Source organism: Rhinichthys klamathensis, unplaced genomic scaffold (genome assembly GCF_029890125.1).
Source record: "Rhinichthys klamathensis goyatoka isolate OS25496 unplaced genomic scaffold, OSU_Roscu_1.1 h1tg000491l_1, whole genome shotgun sequence".
Taxonomy (NCBI): Eukaryota; Metazoa; Chordata; class Actinopteri; order Cypriniformes; family Leuciscidae; genus Rhinichthys; species Rhinichthys klamathensis.
Genome location: NW_026606977.1, coordinates 59,914 through 83,373, shown reverse-complemented (window position 1 = coordinate 83,373; position 23,460 = coordinate 59,914).

Genomic DNA, 23,460 nt, shown 5'->3' with positions numbered 1-23,460 from the left:
CCTCCCTTCATTGCTCCGCCCCCAAAATGCACGAACACGCAAAGCAAGAGTGTCTCTTTTATCATAGCAGAAGCAAAGCAAAAAATTGTAAGCCAAGATGACGCTTACATTATATAATAATAAAGCTAAGATGACGAACGAACGACACGGAAGCACAAAAAATGAACATACAATACACAAGAGTATATACAAGCAAGAGTTCGTTGTTAGCAGCACACACTCAAAACCAATGTTACTCACGTATGGAGCAGAAACCACGCAACCTCGATGTCTGTTTTCAGGCCGTTTTCAAGCTTTTCTAATATTAACGTGGGTTCTAAAGCTCTTGCCTGATTATAACCCTTCTTTTTCCAGTCATATTCATCTCAGCTTTTCTCTTTTGTAATATCTCTACAGTCTTTCTTCAAATCTCCCTCTTGCTCACTCACTCTCCTCTCCCATCAGGAGTGGACACGCCCCCTACTGCTGATTGGCTACAAGTTTGTTGTGGTGCTCAGTCCGATTTCAACAGTTTTCAAAAATCGCTTACTGCACCTTTAAACAGTTTAGCCTTTTGGTTAAAATCTAACTTTGTTATATATTTTACAGGGATAATGAATCCCAAAGTGGTTTCACTGTGTTCCTTGTTTACCCATTACAAAAGATGATGATATTTGAAGCCAACATACAACACCATTGCTAGAGAAAACACATTTTTTTGTGATTGGACTTTTGACTCCTTATAATTTGATATAGCCCTTGCGACTGATTCCTAGTGTGGCGGTTAGCCCCAGTCTCCCCAATGTGTTAATTTATGTCTAAATTAGGTTGTTAATGTTAACTGGAAGTTATACTTGCCAAATAATGCGATACTTGCCTCAGAACATTTCCTTATTTAAAGCTCTTTCCAACTTCCTCTACCTTTGCTGTTGGCAGGAGGTGGTTTTGGCATGTGTCTCTGTGTGTGTGTGTGTGTGTGTGTGTGTATGTGTGAGAGAGTCTGTGTATACATGGGTTTAAAATAAGCCTGCAGCATGTTGGAAACAGAGGCCATGGACCACTGGGGTAAAGGAGCGCAGAAGCACAGGCACTCCAAAGCGAACAGCTCATTTATCAAAATTGTTCTGCAAAAATGATTTATCTGCTCATCGCCTATGCACAGATGTCTTTAATGGGAGGCTGTGCCCAAGAGGTGCTGTTGATTTTGGGGGGTGCCCGGCAGAGACGTACGGAGGGCATGATGGGAGACAGGTGGACAGCCGGAAGGGGGCGAGGGCAAAAGGCATGGCAAGAGGACCACCGGTCCACTGGATGGGCCTGAACAGCCAGCCAGCAAAGCGCCTAGTCGTCCTGCAGGTGTGTTGGGTCGTTCTCTCCTCTTTTTCTCTCCCTTCACTCTTCACTTGACCCCTGGGAGCCCTTTTTCACAACCCATTTCCAGTGGCCTCCCAGGCTCCCCGCCTCACGTGGAGAGCGCCGTGTTCGTGAGAGGATGTGGAGGCAGGGTGCGTATGGAGAGCGGCTGTAACAAGCTCAATGGAGTGGAAAAAGAGACAGAGAGGCCGCGGCGTGACATCTGTGGCCATCCCGGTCCTGCGCCGTTCCTTTACCCGGAGCCCAGCCGGCACATTCCTGGGGCCCTCCACTGTGGAAAAGCCATTAAGAGCCTGTCAAAACTGCTGTACGAGGAGAAAAGAAAGCAGGGAGAAGATCTTAATTGCTCTACATTTTTTTTTATGTGACTGTTGATTCTGTTAGGGACTAGATCTTTATTTCAGTCCTTTATGAGCTCGTCAGGCTTTCGTTCATGCCATTCTAGCCAGGGTTGTGCCAAATTCAGAATTGAAGAACTCAGTTCTTGTGTGAATTTAAACGGAATTGCCTTCCACAGAGGAAGAATTCGAATTTAAATGACTGGATGTGGAATTTACTGAGTTCTGAAATTTGTTATGCTCCACAATTTTTTAAATGATGAAAAATTCAATACAAACATGCTAATATAAGTGGTATTCTACACTGTAAAAAATGATCGTGATTTTAACGGTAAAACACTGTAAAAATGCTACAGTGAAAAACTGTTAATTGGTTAACAGAAAGTTTCCTTACTATATACGGTAAATAACTGTGATATATATAATGGTACATTTAATTAAATTTTACTGTAAAATACCGTTAAATTTACAGTTTTTGGAAGTGAAAAAGAACAAGTCATTGTATAATTTACAGTGAAAAAATGTAAATTGACATTCCCACAATTCCCTGCGTGACACTTCACATTTGATGTATTTTGTTTTTAAATAACTGTTTCTTCATAATTTTCTTAGTTTTTTTCTAATCAGTTATGTACATTAGGGTTTTATGTTACATTTAATGTTGTTAAATTAATGCTTATTGCATTTTTTAAATTTCAACAAGTTACCATGATGGTGTTTAATGTTTGTGTGAATGACACTGTGCAGCTTCTATATATTAGTATTAACTTTCTTGTGGAAGAGATGCTTATGATGAGCTTTGGTTGACCATTTGACTCTCATCACTGCTATGATTGTTGGCTCTCGGTGTATTACAATGGAAAAAAACAGATATTAATACTTCAAAAGGTCAGTATATTAACATTGTATCAGATAATGAAATACGGTTTATTGCTGTAAAATTGTATACGGTTAAAAGTTGTAAAACCTAAAACGTTGCTACCGTATTTTTAACAGGAAAACCACAGCTGCCAGGGTTTTCCTGTAAATGTAACTTTTTTTTTAACAGTGTATCTATCCATCAATCTATCAAACAATCTTTTTAAATTGAATTCTAAATGGTGCACAACTAGCTAACGTTTCAGAGATGTCAGAACATGACCTAGGGACAATCCGAACTTACAGTGGGCGGGAATTTAGCAGGTTAACAATTCATTACTTTAAAGTAAATAACTATAATTCCACTTACCATTCCCAAAGTGCCCTCGGAGGTGAGATTAAACAATGAGACTTAGAAAATAAGAAAATAATCAACACACAGTAAGGTGTTCTCGTCACAGGCTGTAATCGTCGGGACTCCGGTGGTGCTTAATTGCACAAGCAGGCTGTGATATAGGCCTGATATATTATTCAAAAAGCCAAATTAACACAATCAAACAGACTGCGATGCCCGGGCCGGCTCCGTCAGACCGCTGGAGGGGTCAGCGACACACAAATATTTGCATGCTGTGCTGCCTCTTTAACAGAGCAAGGAATACTTCATCATGTTGTGTGCATATAATATAATTGCCTCTCTGGTCGGCGGAGTCTGTTTGAATTTAATTAGCCGGCGTACTTACAGCCACAATATCCGGCTAATGAAGCTCATTTTCGATGGCGGTTGCGTGTTCTAACCCCCGAGTGATAAATGTGAGATGTCACATTAAAAGATGATAAATCGGAGCACTGCCCCTCTGGACATCAAAAATACAATCGTCCGTGGCAAGACGAGGCAGGGTGGGGGTAGGAACGCCGGGGTTCATGGGTAAATGAGACCGGAGCGTGTCCCTGGTGGGCGGGAGCGCAGAGAGGCATCGTGGGAAGTTGCAAGCGCATGTGTGCAAAGATCGCAGGACGGACCAACGGCAGGCTGCTGAAATGTCAAAGCCCACGCAGAGGGGCCCCTTTTTTTCTGACAGGGCCCTCGGTGTGTAAAACACACGGCAAACACTGGCCTTTACACAGATACACACACCACATAGATTAAAGGCAAATGTGAAAGGCTGTGGACAGAACTGGGTCACATACGTGTATTTTCAATTGCTCTCATGCATAGTATACCGGTTGACATAAGGCGTATAAAATAATGTGGTCAGTCTATAATTGCTGTATACGAGCAAGTGGTACCAGTCAAATATCCGATACTCTCCCTTTTCTCGGTCTCAACACCATTTGGGCTACCTGTGATTCCCACATACATGGATAAATGTGTTCGATATGTGCATTTACAACTGGAAGATATCAATTTTAGTGCATATGGTCCTCTGCAAGACATCTGTCTAACATGAAAACAGCATTCGGCAGATGTTTTGTGTTTTCAAGACATTTATTTAGTCAATACGATTGTGTTTTTCTGAGATGTGTAACTGATTGCTTTTATAAAACAGCAGCAATATGGTTACTAAAAATAATCTTACAGCATTTTTTATTCTAGATTAATGATAACTGATAATACGGCATATACTGTACATGTTTTAAGATTTCACGTTCTATAAATTAACATTAGTTATTAAGAACGAACATGAATTAATTTTTTTTTTAATTACCTAGATTAAGAAATGCTGTAAAAATGTTTTATTGTTAGTTCGTTATACCCTAATGCATTGTATTGATTTTGATCCCAATTATAAAGTGTTACCACCAGTTCTTACGCCAAACAATATAGTTACTGTAGACTGTTTGCGATAAGCAAGCAATGTCTCTACAAAGAACAGTCACAGATTTGGATTTTACAATGGTTTTGATGTTTTGCTTTTATGCAAAAGTTCTAAAGACAAGAAGATAATATGGAATAACTTATATTTTAGCAAGTTAGGCCTGTTTAACACATGCTCCGTGAGTGGGGCGTTAGCATCGCAAGATCATTTCAGCGCACATATTAACAGGTTACAGCCTTCACACTGGGAGCGTGAGCCGCACACTGTCGTGTCCCAGAAGATGCAGCAGTGAGCGGATAGTCTTTTACGTTTATTTCTTTGTCTTTCTAACTCTTTTCTCCCACTTTTCTTTTTCTCCCCCCTCCAATTTCCCTTTCTCTCTTCTTGTCCTAAGAGCACAGTGACATGGAACAAGACTTAATGCACCTACCAAGACAGCGATTATCACCTCAGTAATCCTGGAGTTCATTAGCCGGCACTCTTAATAATTAAGCTAGAGAAGTGCAGCGGTCCAGAGAGACACCATGCACTAATGCTCACATTAAAAGAAAAGGCACCAGGAGGACTAAAGAGGTGCCATCTTCATCTCACAGGTTCAAGGCTTCACTTTCTTCATCTCGTTCGCACTTTAATTTGTTATTTTTAGATCTAACAATGCAGGAACTACAGGAGAGGTGCGGCATCACGTCCTAGTTTTTAGCACACGTTTTATGACCTTATTGATCAATTGTGAGGTGTGGGGCAGGGTTAACGAGCAGAGGTTGTTTGCTTAATTGAACTTTATGTTGCCAAGAGGGATTTGCTCCTCAAAGTGCTTTTTAAATGGTCCCTAATGTTTCTCTCGCACACGTTAAGTTGAGTGTGAATGTAAAGCTCGGCTAGACCGACGGCTAAGTGTATGTCAGTGCAACATTCCAGGACTAGCACAGCAGCTAAACCACGTATGAAGGCACTTCACAAAGAGGGAAATCTATGAGTATGAACAAACCGAGAGTATTAGAACAGGATAATTAAAGATAAAAGAGGTGAGCAACAAAAATGGCCGTAGTTATTATTGCAGAGTAAACATGGTATTTGTTGTGGTGAGATGTGTAAGAAGTGCTCTTTGTACTTTCTACACTGTCAATAAAATGCCAAAATTGCTATGGAAAATGTTAGCTCAAAGTCAACATGACATAAGATTCATTTCCAGAACATTAATACAAGGTTTCAATTCAGAAGTTCAAAGACATAAAAAAAGTTGACTTCAATGTTATTTTAATCAAATATTATTATTCAATCCCTTCACTTCAACCACCTGCAATAATAGAGACTAGTTTATGTGATAATCAATTCCCAATTGATACATTCAAGTCAATTTGTGCCTTTAATGTCTTTAAAAAAACTTTTTAAAAAAGTACAATTATTTAATGTTGACTTAAAAAAATATGACTGCATCTGCTAAATTTATAGATTCACTCTTTTAATACATTTTTTTATTTGAACATTACAATTTTTTTTTTTTTTTACAATAGGAACTACCATAGTAAAACCATAATACATGATTAACATGTTTTGTATTTCTCTGTCATTTCAGTCGTCCTCTGTTCAGTTGATCCATTTAATCATCTCTTTTGTTTTTGTTCAGGTTGGGCTGTGTTAATACTAACTGGATGCAGTGGGGAAGGTAAACACACACACACACACACACACAGAGGCAGTAGACTGTCAGAGCAGAATGTGCGTCATGAATAATACAGGATGGGAGTTTGACCAGTGGCCTGTGGCAGAGAGTTTGTGTGCAGGTTTGAGATTGAGGAAAGTATTATTTCATATATCCCCATGTCTGATTGTAGAAACGAAGGCTCAATGTTTTGCTCAGTCAATTTTCTGTTTACACCAAGTCATTAAACATAAACAGAAAACATAACATAATAGCTGCATCAACCCTATTCATACCAAGTCTGATGCAAACGTTTCTTCATTTGAGAAAAAAAAGTATGCTTGAATTAATGATTTTTTTTTTTTTGCATCTGAACATTTAAAAAAATGAATCCAGAATAATAAAAATAAACAATAGATAATGACAATATGATATTCAGTCTGAATAGGTTTTAAGAAATGCAATGTTTTTTGGACTTAGTTTGAATAGAACTTTCCGTGCCATCTCATATGAGGCTTATAGTATATATTGGCTCTCTGTGTATTATGAATACCTTAACCCAAGTAAATTTATGATTAAACATTTTACAATACAGCCATCTTGTAGAATTCTCCCAGTTGTACTTCTCTCTCCTCCATCTGTAAGTGTTACCAAGACTATCTTTTTTTTTTTTTTATCTTTAATGGTGACATGTTGCCATGATTTATACAAATGACAAACGTTGGCTTTCTCTGTTTTAATCCTGAGGTATTAGTCACTGGTCGCTAATGCCAGATTACTTTCCTAGCCATTCTTCCTGTGATAAACGACTGGCAGGCAGGCAGCAAAAAATAGATCAAAACCACTGGGAATGAGAGGAGGAAAAAGGGAAAAAAATGAAGAAGCTGAAAGAGCGGTAAATCATTTTACTGAGACACCCAACAGGGCTGGAAAATGCCACCCATGATTCCTCTGCCACAGCTAATCAAAGCCCACATGGTGATTAGGAGAGAGAGGATGGGACGCTCACTCTCCTTCCTTATTTAACAAGCTTTATTGAATCAGTGTAATGACATAACCTTTTCTATAGGATATAGTGAGGTTAAACGTGGGACAGTCTGTAAAAATGGCTCATTCTTTACTTCTAAATACTTGATACACAAAACCAGCAGCACTTGTGGAGTAAAAAAAAAGAGAAAGAATCAAATATGAAGCCATGGGTGTGTTCACACTTGTAGTTCTGTTCTCTTGGTTCTTTTGTTCGGTGTTTGAAATGACAGTATGAACGCTAAGCGAACCAGGACTAAATGTATAATTTTCATACACTTGTCACAATATTATTTAGGTTTTGCAAAGAAGCTGTTATTGATGGATGGGTAGATTAAAGCTAGGGTTGTCCGCAAACCCACAGTTTGGGATTAAAAATTCACATGTGAAGAGAACAAGTGTATATACGAGTGAAGGTTCGACTTTTTATGTTTTTTATGTTATTTATATTATATAGGTTCTTGGCATAATTTAAAAAATGACTAAAATTATAAATTGACTATCTAACATATTATACCTCTTTAAAGCTGCAGTCCGTAGCTTTTTTTGGGTTAAAAATGATCCAAAATACATATGAGAAAATACATAACCAGCCAGTGTTCAAAACTATCTGCTTGCCTTAGCTTGATTCAAAGCGGTAAGCTTGTAATAATGTTTTTAATTCCAGTGGTACTGGTGGATTTCTGCGGGAGATTCGAGCATGTCTTTGCGTCATTACGTCACATCTGTACACATAAAAAAGGAGTCTCGGGTAGTATAAGCTATATACACTGATTTCACGCAGCCGCCATTTTGAAATCGAAAGCGAGGCTCTGGTGGGAAGAACCCCGGAAGTACAGATAGACAACAATGCCTTGGACTACCAACCTAAAGCTGCTGCCACGGTTTACACTATTGGATGTTAATATCCAATATATGTATATAGTTCGTTCCGGCTTCTTTTTTTACGTTCTGAATTATATATAAAAAAATAATTTTATTTATAAATTAATTTAACTGTATATAGTCTAAAATATGAAAGAAATGTATGTACATTTTTAGAATAACTAATTTCTACATTAAACACAACAATACGCCATCGCATATTGGCGTACTCTCCTATGATCAAAGGTGACACTTCCGGTTTTCTTCCCACCGGAGCCATTTCAAAATGGCGGCTGCGTGAAATCAGTGTATTGCGTGTGAGGATGCTGGAGGTGGAGATTTATAGCCTTTTCTCACAGCACTTGATATAATTAAACTTATCAATTTGTTGGCGGATCCAGAAAGGTTCAAACGACAATCACCAGTGACAACTAGAGATTCACCCGATGTAAAATGCAAAAGACTTCGTTCGGACTTCGGAGTGACTACAGAAAAAAAGAGACTGCAACCGGCCCCATGCGAAAACAAGGATAGGGTACATATCGGAAGGACATTACATGTAGTCACGCAATACTGACGTTGTTAACATTAACAATTTGAGAACAAAGTATAATTTGCACGTTTTTGCGTGATATGATAAGCGATTGTTAGATTTAATCAGCGCGATTTACTGCAATGTCAGAACCAGAACAAAAGTGGATGTTACTTACTTGTTCAGATGACATTTTCCGGTGAAAATTATTATGTTGGTCATACTTCCAAAAAGTGTGATTCTGAATGCTAGTATCCACAACGGCGCGGTGACTGACAGCTGTACACTCTCCTCAAAACATTGCTCATCCGCGCTGTGCCGTGTCGAGGGTGTCGAGGTACAACTCACGTAAAGTTGATAATTCCACGAATGCCTGCAATTGTAGATTTCGAACAGAGATGGCGACAAAGAGGAAAAACTCCAGACTGCAGCTTAAAGTGTTTTGGAGGTTATCTTCAAAGGTGTGTTTTCCGTACAACTACGTAACTCGCTGCTTCACTACCATAGTACGATGCATCGTTGGAGAAATCAACTAGCTAGTCACGACTGTTTCCGAAACCATGTTGTCGCAAAGTGGTCGTTCAATCACCTTGGTTTATGACGTCACGCAGGTGCTGGAGTAAAAACTTCCTTTAATGAAACTGTTTGAGATCGAATTAACGCTAGATGTTTTGATATAAATTACGGACATGGCATCTGAGGACTGTTTCTTATTTTTCTCAGTTATTTTGCTTTATTTCAGACTAGGCTCTTCTTAGTAAAGGACGTTCGCACATGCGCACTCTTCAAAAACTCTTTGACAAACTAAAAGACGTAAATTACATTTGTATGTACGGTATTCTAAATAAAAAACACGGGTTGTACTGAATGTTAGCTTGCTCATTTTGCTCAAGACAAGGATTTATTAAGTCCACATGTCATGTAAACTAGAAACTGCTTCTAACCACAGGTCGAGAGCTGTCGTTCCAACCACACAAGTTTGCGATGCTGTTTGCGAATGTTCGTTAGAACTATGGTTTCAGGAAACACCGACTCGTTGAACTATGCTGAGAACGATGGAACTTGCGAACACAGTTGGCTAACGATGCTTTTGGGAAACGCACCCCAGATCAGATAACCCATTGCATCAGCACACAAGCTCACCTGCACTAATGATGACTATAATGATGTCAGCTCAAAATAGTGATGGAGGAAAATGTTAAATTTAGCCTCTTAACTTGAAGTTTCTAGGTCATCCTTACCTGAGATTGACAATGAAACTTTTGTGGTGTCAGCCTAGATCCTTAACAATTAAGTTACGACAGTTTTTTTTCTTTTTTTTCCTTTTCTTTGAAGGGACATTGCCCTGGAGCGACCAATGGTGAAATGACTCTTTCTAAAGTAATATCTGGGCCAACCGTACTTGGGATTGAACTTGCAATCTTTGTGGCTGTAATCCAAGTCCTTTACCATTAGGTCACCACATCTCCCTTGTTGAGGATTGTGTCCTGGAGCAACTACACAGAGGCACAACTTCAGTGTCACCAGTGCTTGAGATTGAACTCACAGCATTAAAAATAACAACTCCGATCCTTTACTCGGATAGTTTATTAAAAATGAAAATTTTGTCACAGGGGAAAGAAAGTCTTAGTGGTTTTGAATGACGAGAGGATGAGTAAATGATTACTGAATCGTTTTTGTGTGAGCTATTACTTTAAAAGAATATACCACTGTCTCACATGTTTTTACTTAATATAATGATAAAGAAGACATGCTTAAGTACAATTGTCTATGTTTATTCTCAGCGTGTAGCTGTTTTCTTGGTTCCTTTGAGTGGTTCATTTCTTCCCCACCAGTATGATGAGGAAGGATCATGACTGTTTCCTAGACATTGCTTGATGATGTGTTTGCAAATCATATTTATTTATTTTCATTTTTATTTATTTTTCAATCATATCATATTTAGTTTAGTGGACTCAACTGTTCAAGTTGCTGTTAGTCGTTTAAAGGAATTCTTCATTCCAAAAATGTAACTCTGTCATTAGGATCACCCGTACGTCATTCCTAACTTGTGTGCTGGTAGCCTATATATTTTTTTCCCCTTTGTCTACAACAGTTCAAAGTGAGCCGGATCTGTCAAGCCCTAAAATAGATGAAAAACAACAATAGAATAACCATAAAACTAGTCATTAAGACTTCTGAAGTAATATAATATAGTTTTATGTGCAGTTTCTCAATCTCATTCACAATATTTTGAGAAATTCTCCTTTTGTGTTCCATGGAACAAGTATTGATGTTTACATGTTTAGAACTGTTTTTTAAATTATTGCAAGTTTAATGTAACATCTTCAAAATAAACACAAAACTGGCAGATAAATATAAGACAGCATAATCACATTAAGTGTACTTTATGATTTATAAATGTTGTTTTGCTGACATTTTACTCCTGACTGCGAGTAGATATCAAAAAAAGAAAATAATATTCAGACACATCATCAATCAGGATCCAGGAAAAAGTCATGATTCTAGTGGAAATGAACCACCCAAAGGTTAGAAATTTCATTTTTGGGTGAACTATTCCTTTAATACTAAAGTTAAAGGTATCTCACAGCATGTTTAACTATATCCGTCATGAAAATAACTGTTGATTGAACAGATGTGTATTGTTTTAGAGCTTAACTGGTCTATAATGCATATCACTATACGAGCCAACACTCACACTTACACACGCGTCAGTGATATTGACAAGACATAATTGATGCAAATACATATATGTAGCCCCCCCCCCTTTACACACACACACACACACACACACACTTAAACACTTGCAGACTGCGGCATCAACACAACGCAGATATATCAGTGCTAAGTTTAAATGGCGGTCATTTACAGATTAGCTATGTAACTAAACTCGCACTGCTCTGATATGCTAGCCATGTTTCTCTGTCAAAAGCAATCACTGTTGCACTGAAAACGTAGTGGTATTTGATTCCCCCGGCTTGTATCTGCAGGCGTACTGGTTCAGATTCAGCGCACAGGTGAGGTTTTAATCGCTCTAATGCACAAAGGTCAAAACAGGTCCCTATAGTGGCCGGGCTAATTATTTTGATTAAAATCTCTGTGTAGATTATGCATTCTACTTTTTATTTATTTTAATATTTCCTGTCTTTACATGCAACATGAGCCGTTAATGATAACATTTCTCTTTCGCTCTCTCCAATCATTTGCCAGCGGTGTGTATTACCCAGGGCATTGCGCCCCCTCTGCATGGAGGTGGGGTGGGGGGAGTCTGCATCATCGTTTGCGGTCCCACATGCAGCAATTATAATCATGTAAGCAGATGAAGTTGTTTGGCTATCAGCAAGTTCTCCCTGCTCACCTCGAAGGCCAACAGCTAAAAAATAATCACCTCTTTGCCATTCTGCATGTAATTCACTCCAAACTGACTTCATAAAGAGCCTTGGTTCTCTTTCAGCCTCTGGTAAGTGTCCTGAGACAATCCGACAGGTCAGAGTGATAGAGCTGAGAGAGAGCATGAATACAGCGTCTGTCATGCATTATTTAATCTGTTGTGAGTTTGGCTGAAAGGATTGTTGTCAATTCTCCGTGCAAGGGATTCGGGAGGTCCCTTATAGTTTTATGTCGAGGTCTTCACAGACGATCAGGAAAATCAAAAATGTCATCTGAAAAATCCTGTTTCTGCTTGTTTATTCGACCCTAAATAGGACATGAAAATGTACTTTTTGCAGTTTCTGCAAAAATACACCATTCCCAACCACAAAAAAAAGTTAATTGGAATTATTTACTGTATAGCTATTTTCTGAAGGATATTTTATTTGTACAGATGAATTTGAGTTTTACAGTACTTACAATAACTTTAGTAATTTGATAGTAACCATAGTAAATGTTTGTTGTGCGTAGAATATATTTAGAAATCTAAATTATTCAATAAAACATACTATTTCTGTAAATGTTATGTACACACTGGAAAGAAAATACAATTTTATGTCACACATAAAATCTTTTTATTTTTTTATTTAATTGTTTCTTTGAAACAGCAATGAGATTAAATACACAAAAATTGGCAAAAAATACAGGGTTTTTTTCTCCTTAGAAAAATACCTTGGTAATCTCACATCTGTTTCCTATATGAAGTATCAGAAAAAATGTCAAAAAATGTGTACAGAATTGCCGATATAACAAAGTCAGCATTCAAAAATAAGAGATTTCAATGTGAATTCATCTTCCAAGACCAAAACAGGTATATAATCCACTTTTTTTTCCCTAAGTTGATACTTGAATGAAGCATATATGCATTAAATATCCCGATCAATGAAAGAGTAATTTCTGAGCAGTTTCAATTACATTTTCTCAGCACTTTACAATAATGTTTTAAATGTTGATACATATTCTTCAACATTTGTGCTGATCCGTGCATATACTGATAAAGTTCTGCTAAATATTCATGCGTAGTTTCAAATAAATAGCTAATGAGATATTACAAAATACATCTGTATAAAAAAAATCCAAACATTAATTTATAATAATCATTTTAATGTTATAAACAGATTTCTTGAACAGCTTTTATATTGTTTGCCTTTTTTCATACAAGTGGAATAAAAAACAATAAAGAAATGACAAGATGGATGTTTAATTGCTGTGAATATGAATGTAGCATGCTTATGAGTTATTGTCAACAGAAACATGGAGGAGCTGATGGGGTGAAATTAGAACGTATTTTTCTACACCCATCAATTACCTGGTAGAAACTGCTGGTGTTGACAACATGGAGCCCCAGAAGACAGCAGCAAAAAAGAAATGGAGGAAAACACAGGGAGGGAGAGAGAGAGAGAGAGGGAGAGAGAAGTCGCAGAGAAAGGTTGAATGATTGTTTACGCTGTGTTAGCGGCTGACCTGTAAGTGTGTTCTGAGACTCTGCGTTCTGTCTCTCACTCACCACGGTTATGTCAGGGTCATCTCAGGGTCGTGCGCCGTGGTCCCTGAGGTCTCATGTTCCCCCCTTGTTCCTCTGCCTCCATCCATGCGTGACAGCACTTGTGTTGAGACAAATATTGAAACAAAGTGCGTCGGATATGTCAATGTACTGTTTAATTTCCTTCCTTATGAGTTTTAATCAGAAAGCAACTTTTTTCACATTGACGTCGAGGTGTTTCTGCGGTTTATATTTGTTTTGAATTCAGATGGGGTGTTTCGGGATGATTTAAATGGGTTTGTCTTTCCAAGTAAGCCAATCAATAATAATTCTTATCTGTACTGTATTGTTTGGCCAAATCAAGGCACTTTGTCAAAAAGATTTTTCATGAGCCTTTGCGTTGCTGTGAGTTATCGTACCTTCCCATAATATTCCCATGTGATTGAAGGGGAAGTGTCCCTGATGTGATTTATGAATGTTAATTGTGGTATTCAAAAATTCAAAATGGACTGCGTTGGGGAAAAAAAAGAGGGAAAGGGTAAAAAAAAAAAAAAATTGCAAAATGAACATCTGGAAAAGCTATTGAAATCGAAGCCAAATTCTTGTCCTGGGAGTAAAGCAAAACCAGTGCTGAATTTGAACGAGCTGTACCCTGGAGATTACAAAATATTTTCCCCTGTCAACTAGGCCGCAGGCCCTCAATTCCCCAGGCCTGTGACCCTTACCGACCCCTGCTCCACATTTCCTTTTCGGCTGGAGATGGTTTTGCACTGTACTAGAGCAAGACGTATTTGTATTTGATATTAAACTAGCATCAAATGTGACATAAATCATGAATGAAGCGGCCTTCGAATTTGAAACTTTTTCCGCAACGCACCCTCGAAAAGACGAGAAAACAATATGGTTTTTGAGTGCGTTACCCATGGAGACTGATAGAGAGTGAAGTAAAACCCACCTGCAGATCCGGGGGAACCGCTGTTGCCAAGGCCCACACAACAGTCCCTCTGGACGGCCCTCGTACATGAGAATGACTTGAACTGGTTCCAGAAGCTCTAATGATCTTTCTCCCTCTCGCTCTCTCGCTCTCTCACTATGTCCTTTTGTTTGTCTCTTCATTGAAATCATCCGTAAACTTCTCAGTCTCTGGTTTTCCTGCTCTGTGTGACCCTAGGAATGTTGCTGATGTTGAGAACAGGGATCTTGGAGTGGATTTTATCCTGCTGTGTTAATGGCAGTCATTGCGCATGATATGGACCTGACAATGGGCTTGTTTGAGATTGGTAAACTTCGCGATTACCGATCACTGCCAGATACATGCTGGTTAGAAAGTGTGCAAGCTAAAAGCATGATGGGATGTGACTTAAGGTGCGGTCCGTTGTTTGGCAAAATTTCTGGGGCGATATACAATCATTTAAATAGGAATCTGGATGATCTGTTTTGCAGGCAAAAATGTTCACCGTGTTAACCAACCACCAACCAGCTTTTTCATACATCACTATTGACTATAGAGAATAAAACAATTTTTGCAGTGAAATTTCAGATAAATGTTGCTAATGTGAATGCACCTTTATGACGCAGCTTACTAATTGTCTTAAAACAACACTATCTGATTTTTTTTATCTTTATTCCTTATGCTTTTTAACACAACATTTTAAAAAAAGATCAATTAATTTTATATTATTAAGTTGGTAACACTTTACAATAAGGTCTCATTTGCTAACATGAGTTAATAACAAACATGAACAGTATTTATTTATTAGCCTTTAATATTAGCTAATGTTAATGTTAACAATATAAATCCAGCTGTTCATTGTTTGTTCATATTAGTTCACAGTGCATTAACTAATAACAAATAACACTTGATTTCCATAATAGCAAGTGTTGAGATTAACATGAACTAAGATTAATAAATGCTGTAAAGGTATTTTTCCATTTTAGTTAACGTTAATGAAACCTTATTGTAAAGTGTTACCATTAAGTTATATAAAATGTAATTTAGACTGAGTTTTAACTTTTAAAGCGCTTGCATTTACTGTGTGAACATACCTTTAATCACATGTCTGGAATTTGTCTTATTTTAAACAAGAATTGCTTGTAAAAAAAGCCACAAATTTGTGCAGAAATGAACTTTAAGAGGATATTTGCAAGTATATCGATTGCATCCACTGCAAAGAACGTGAATGCGATTCTTTGATATTGTTTATGTAGATTGCTACGTATAAGCACTTTTTTTATATCCCTCCCCTGACCGCAACATCCACTTACAGTACGTCTACATTCGATCTGCTTGGCATCTCCAAAGAGACTTTTGTTTTGTTTTTCATGCGCTTTTACTTTGCATCTGCTTTAAGCAAATCCGGGCCTTGACTAGAGGTGTTTTGTATCGCTAACTGCATAAAGGCTCCGTTTTACTGCGATTTTACACAGCGCGCGTCCCCCGCGTCAATCCCTGAACCGTTCCGGCAACATGCTCAGGAGTATGTTGTGGGATTTTCGGCGTCCTCTGTGTCAATTAGGTTTCACTCAAAAGGCAGGCAGAGGGTCTGGAGGATGATAAATGCCTTCCTCCGAGTCACGACAGAGAATTCCCCGACCGAGTTACAACTCCACGCCAGCCTCTCTCGCTCTCTTCTCTCTCATCACCACCTGCCCTGCGCTCCCAATACACAGCAATCCTCCTCTCTCCATCTTATACCTTTCTCCTCTCCACCATTTGCTTTTCCCCCATCTCCTTCTATCACTCCTATTTCGAGTCATGGAGGAGAACAGATGGCGATGTATGTAGTTGACCTAAAATACATCTTTCCACTGGGAGGGCCTTTTTTTTTTTTGCATTCAGCATGGCGGTCGGTTCAATGGAATATGGCGGATTAGGGCAGTGAATGACAGGAGGAGACACTGATCTAAAAGTATTATTGTCAAGAGATCTTTCTAGTGCAGTACTCAGACTTTTTCCCTCTGTCCCAACATAGGCTTATTGGGAAAAAAAACAGGCCTCTATCTACGTTTTTGCAAAACTCCATAAACGTAGCTTGTGTATACAATTCACTGCAGTTACCAGTTGAAAGGAAGAAAGGACATTTTGTTGTTTAAATTATGTTTGCAACTGTTGTTAGTAACTCATGGGTTAAAAAACACACAGTATATATAGTATCGCAGGTGTTGTGCAAGATTCAGTTCCCCCTAAAGCCATGATTTCATTGGCTGGAAGAACTTTTAAGCTTGAAAATCACAGAAAATTGCTTTATGATGCATGTTGTCTTAAGCATGCAAATCTTATCTCTTTTAAATTATATTATACATATAACTGACCTTATAGGTGGTCAAATGAAATATTTCCTTTTCTTTGTATTTTCAGTCCCATAAGCAATACATATAAGCAACAGTATTTATTGTTAATATATAAAAATAAAACCATTACTTGTTATTTGGTAAAGAGGAATTTGGCTGGAGTGAAAGACATGTAAAGAGGCTTTTAGTGCTAATGCACATTAGGTATTTTGTCCTGTTTTTAACCATTTTTGGCTGCTGCAGAGAATTATGGGAAATGCCATTTTCAGACACAAGTCTCCCTTGTGAAAAATAAATATGCCAAAATATATTTGAAATACATTTTTGTTATGCTGCTTTTATATATGTATGTACTTAATATGAATACTTTACAGTTGTACTTTTGGTATTCTAAATGAATATACTTAAAGCCTGCTAAATTGGAACAACTAATTTTGTACTAAATGTAGCCTACTATAGTTATCCGGAAATAGTGCTGAGGTCCAACTAAAGATATACTGAAGTATATTTGATTGTGCTAAAATGGAAGTATTGCAAATATACTTTAGGTAAATTTTATATCTTACATTTAAAGACAAATATTATAAAGTGATAATGCTATCCTTACTTATAGTGATATTAAAACACAAGCTTAATAATAAGAAATGTGTCACCAGCTAAAATGCACGGAAGAAGACAACCTCACAAACCACAACAGCGTTCAGATGTGAGCGGCTCACAGTCATCCTGTGCTGTAGCTCTGTCATTGACCTCCATGGAACGAGGCCTGGACGGAGTTCCAGGGTTTCACCGATTGCCAGTAATTGAAAACACAAGTAGGATAATGTCACCAAGATGTTTGTGATGTGTCAAAAACAATACCCTGCTTAGATGAGCTCGCAGGCAGCGGAAAGCGTCCCACAACCACGCCTTGTGCTTGAAGAATGTTTCTTTTGTGTGTGCAGAAAAAAATGTGCTCAACTTTGACTTGGATTTGACTCACCAATGAATCATTGATTCATTCTTCCTGTCAAAAGCTGCAATTTGGTTCAGACAACAAGAATAATGTGACTGTGATGGTTATGATTTCAGATTCCATTTCCTGTTTGAGGAAATATGGCTTTAAATGGGCTAATCAATCTATATTCATGTTCACAAATGCACGCTGAGGACCCATGGGGTCCGGGACGGACCTGTAAAATGCTTTAGCCCTAAATGAAGCGTGGCCACATGCATTACCTGTCCCCTTTGACCAACAAGAAGAAGAAGACAAGCAGGCAGGGAGGATAGAGGCAGTGTTTGATCTCCATTTAATGATCATCAGTGTCTGCGCTATGAGCGATGCTCCCCGTGTTAGTTGGAGTAATCTCTTCAGTGTTTCATCAGGACTGCCTGAGACGCGGTCGTGTCCCTGTTCCCCGAACGAGCCAAAACCACACAGTGGATTTCTCATCAGGATCACACACTGAGGTACAACACGGCAGGGATCTTAAAGGATTTAGAAACACTCAGGTTTGATACATTTTTCCAGCGCATCAGTGTCTTGAGGATACTCCAAGATACATGTCTGGTGTTATTCTTCTTTATCGGATGTTATTGCACTGGGTGCTGAAGACACATGCTTAAACATAAAATATATTTATTGCAATAGAATTGTATAGAGTGAAGGCCGGGGCTAGTTGTCACACTTTTCCAGTCCAGTAAAAATTGTAAAAAAAAAATGTATATATAGGGATAAATTACATTTTAAAATATAGTAAAATAGATAAGTTATTTAATTTGTAATAATATTTACGAATATTGCTTTTTTTACTGTATTTTTGATCAAATAAATGGAGCCTTGCACTGTAAAAATATATGATAAAAAAGTCATGTCAACCTTTGTTTTTACATTACTTTAGCTCATCAAAATAATTTAAGAAATGTAACTTTTTTAATAAGTTATACAAGATAAAACTCGCGTTTTAAATCATTTTGATATAATTTAAGTTGAAATGACTTGTACAACCAAGTTGATTATACTTCAAATTTTAAGGCAGCAACTGAACCTTTTCATTTTAAGGTGGATCTTTTTTACAGTGTGGTGAGCATAAGAGACTTCTTTCAAAAGCATATAAGTCAATTTTACTGAAAGATAAAGACTACATTTCCCTGTATGTGTGCTAAAAGTTTATTTAGTCAACCTCTAGCATATAAAGGTTACACTTGGACTAGTCCAATTTTGATTTTATATTGCATCTTAAAAATAATGAGAATGACATGTAAGCACCTCTGTTTAACATCAGAAGTTCCTTAGTTTCTCTCAGCACAGCTCTTCAGTAATCCATTGACCCTCAAACTGATCCATTTCCTTCATTACATCAAGCCAACTTGTGGGCTTTAATATGTCTCAGAAAGAAAGAGATTGTCCAGGTCCTTGTCCTCTTAACACCTGCGATTACATCGTATTACACATGCTGACCTGACAGAGCAGCATAAATCTCCTCCCTCCTGATCCACTCCGCTGTCCAAACACCTGACAAAGCTTGGCAAAAACACGGTTGTGGTGCCACATTTAATAAAACCAAAAATCAACCGAGCCTTTTCCTCTATTGTCTTATCTTTCGCTCTAACCTCCCTCTTTGACTCAAAGTTGGTTGTGTTTTGTTCAGAAACAAAATGTTGAGGAATGTTAGTATTGACTGCAGATGGCCTGTATCGTTCTGGTGGAAAACAAGAAAAAAAAAAAAAAAAAAAAAAAATCTGAAGTCAATTAAGGATGTACAATGTACTTTTTGTCCCAGCAAATGTGAGGGTGTTGTTTTATGGCAGTTATTTATTGCCTTATACCGGCAAATCAAATTAGTTCATATTGAATAGCTTGTGCGCACCCTCTGTGATTGATTCTCCTTGAAAGCTTGAGCTGATATGAACAGCCGGGGCCAAGGAAAATAGAAAGCATGTGACCCACAGACGGGGGTCCCGCCGCAGGGCTGTAGTAGAGCCGCTACAGGGTCATGCTGGCCGGGTGAGGACTCACAACTGTTCATTACAGGTGCTAAGTGCTCACCGAGGACCAGGCCTGGTTTCACAGACAGCCGCACACGCTCCAAATAAAAAAGGAGGTCCGGATGGGCCTTTATGAGCCTGTCCACAAACAGGTCCATTCTTCAGACGTCTCCCGGGATGCTGGGAGGGAGCACAGCCACACGCTGAAATAGCCCCCGGGTGATGAAAACCCACCACACCTTGAAAAGTACAGGGCAGGTCAGGAACATGCCAATTAGAAAAAAAATCATAAATCAAAATGTATTTTGCAGAGATAATGAACATCAAGCTATATGTTCTATAGCTTTGTTCGTGTTAGACAATTATTTTCTAACACTTTTTCCCCTTTGTTTCAGGTGGAAATTCATTCAGCTTTGGATAAAATGGAGTGTGTCCAGTTATGTTCCCAGAAAGAAAAAGAAAGAATTTTTTGTTTTGATATTTAGAAATGAGTGAACCACAACCATTACTATATATACTATATATATATATACGTATACTATGTGTATATATATATATATATATATATATAGTTTGTGTGTGTGTGTGTGTGTGTGTGTGAGTGTGTAAATATATAATCACCTAAATTTTTTTCAAATAATTTAAATATGAAATTTATATTACAATTACATTTTAACCAAAAGTAACACATTTACGATTATGTTTTTAATAACTATCTATCTATCTATCTATCTAACTATCTATCTATCTATCTATCTATCTATCTATCTATCTATCTATCTCTCTATCTATCTATCTATCTATCTATCTATCTATCTATCTATCTATCTATCTATCTATCTATCTATCTATCTATCTATCTATCTATCTATCTGTCTATCTGTCTATCTACCTATCTATCTATCTATCTATCTATCTATCTATCTATCTATCTATCTATCTATCTATCTATCTATCTATCTATCTATCTATCTATCTATCTATCTATCTATCGTATTATTGATATAATAAATATTGATTTATAAATTTGCTTATTTATTTCAACTTGCAATTACATAAGAAAGAGAGAGAGAGAAAACCATAATTTAATGCCATTACTCAGAATGAATACGTTCCTGCATAGTTTGATTCCTCACATTTCCAGATGATGTGATCATTTGGACCACGTTTCGTTTTTGTATCATGTTGTGTGTGAATCTATAAAAGCTCAGCTCTCCCTTGCCCTCTCTCAGACCTTTCTGTACGGGCCAATCGCTCTGGGAGTTGTCCGTGCTATATGATAAGTCCAAAATGGCCCCCTCGTAGAAACGAGCTCTGGATGTTCAACAACTTTTACATGGTTTCGCTTTACTCACGGCCCCCGTCTTCCCCGCACAGATGTTGGATACATTACGAAACCCATGAACAATAAAGAATGGCTTAAAGTTCCAAGGCTGCAAACAAAAGAATGTTCTAATGGCAAAAAAAAAAAAAAGATGGAGAAAGAAATTTGGACAGGTTTAGGATTCAATTACTGTGTGATTGAGTGTTGACATTTTTGAGGCTACATGACAGGAAATTCATTAGAAGCAGAGCAGCTTGGGAAGGATGGTGGGCTGCCGTTAAAGGAAACGGGTAATTACAGTAAGGATGCCGGCGGAGGTCGAGAGGTGAGTGTAAAGATGAAAATGCTATTCAGGGTTCGCCGCAGCTCCTGGCGTAAATTGAGGCTCCCTGATTTTGCAATTTGCTGTAAAAGTTATTCAGAGGGATTTGATTTTGGGAGAACGGCAGACATACAGATGAGGTGTTACGATACAAGTTGTTTCTCATTATTATATGAGAAAGTGTAAGGGATATTTTCATATTTTTAAAACCATACAGAATAAGGTGCAGTGTATGCATTACAGAATGAATGTTCAGTATGTTCGATCTAAGTGCATAAAAAGTGGGAATCAGAATACAGAAATTTATTTGACAAATAATTATTGTGGGTCATTTTGCCCCGCAACTGTGGAACTCATTGCCAGACCACCTGAGGGTTCCACAGTCAGATGACCACTTTAAAAAAGGCTTAAAGACTTTTCTATTTAAAAATAGCTACAACTAATGCAGAATTTAACTGTTTTTACGTTTTCTTTTTCTTGCCCCTGTTTTTACTTTTGAATTGTGTTTGCTGTAGCACTTTGAGATTTGTGCGCAAATGAAAAGTGCATTATAAATAAAATATATTATTATTATTATTATTATTATTATTTTGCTCTGTTGTTTTCAGACTGTGCTTAAGTAAAATTGTGTTAATAATTTAAATGTCATTTTCACTGAATTTATCATTTTAGTTTTACATGTAGTATACTATTAGTAATTTTTCAAAGATTAATTTAATAATATTTGGATATATTATTACTTTATTTAATAAATAACTAAATACATTTTGTAAATATAATGTTTTTTTTTGCAAATGTTGGTAGCTCTAATATAAATGCACACACATCAATATATACATCAGCATTTATTTTGATCAATCTCATTAAATGCTGAATGTGTGTGTGGATGTTGCGGCAGTAGTAGCTTGTTGTCCGGCCCGGTGGCGTTTGCATTAACAGAACACCGTAAAGTCGATCCAGTACTACTCAGCTTTAATGAGCTTTTCAAGCCTTCTGAAACTCTCTCGATCCCTGCTGAACATTCAACTTCACACACACACACCGTCATCTGCGTTCTCCACCCTCGACAACACTGACATAAACACTGATGTTCCTGTCTGTCCCAACTGCACGACCGTTAACATGTTTCCAAATCATCCCATCCATTCTAATAAGATGCCTTTATGCTGTGGGCTGATTTGGGTCGGGCAGGAACTGAGAGGACTTTTGGGCTTTTGAGGGGTAACGGGAAGTGTTTAAGAAAGCACAAATAATTTTAAGTGACAGTTGCATGCAGGGGCCGGCTGTTTAATAACTTAGTTCAATTTAATACCGGGCCTCTTTATTACCTTTACATTAAACTAATAACTGCATGATCAAGGGGCTCACTCCATGCTATTATGATATAAATAATTAGCAAGCAATTATACTTGTTGCAGGTTTTGTATATCCCATGAAACATTAATTAGGGGTCTAATACTATTTGAATGCACCAATGTTTCATTAATCGATGCACGAATATTAAATATTAGCGGCCAAAATACATTGGAATATCTGAATCTGAACATTTCACTGTATCACTTAGCTAATGAGCGACTATAAATAAATAATTGGAATTTGTCTAATAATTTGTATAATAAAATATTATAATGCATTTTTTCTGGAAATAATTATAAGGATGTCTCACTTCAGTATCGATAAAACAAGCACTTCCAGGTATAATTTTAGCCCCAAAAATACCACATTTAAAAAGTTTTTAGCTACACAAATTTATTTTGCTTTTGTCTCATAATCAATTTCATGAACCATAATTGTTTTGAATTCCAATATATTCTTCTCCCCATATTTATTTACTTTTCTAAATTTCAATAATTTTTCACTGTATCTATCTATCTATCATCTGTCTATATAATCCTATACTCGACATGTATCAAACTGTTTATTAACCTTGTCAATATGCATTCCTGCAAAATGCAACATTCCACCCAAATCTCAAGCTCATTTTCCTTTGGAGAGCGACTCATGTGTACAGCAGACTGTAGACAAGGGCGCTTGAACAGATGTTCATGAAAAGCTGATTGTATTCCTTGTGATGGTGGTGCGGCTGAAGTGGAGGTAGGCATTGGGACAGATGAAAGAGAAGCTGAAGACATCGCCTGCAGTGAGACAGAGGCTGTAGAGAGATGGAGATGGGCGCATCCTCAGGTAACCAGCATCTTTCTCTCTTCATGCATA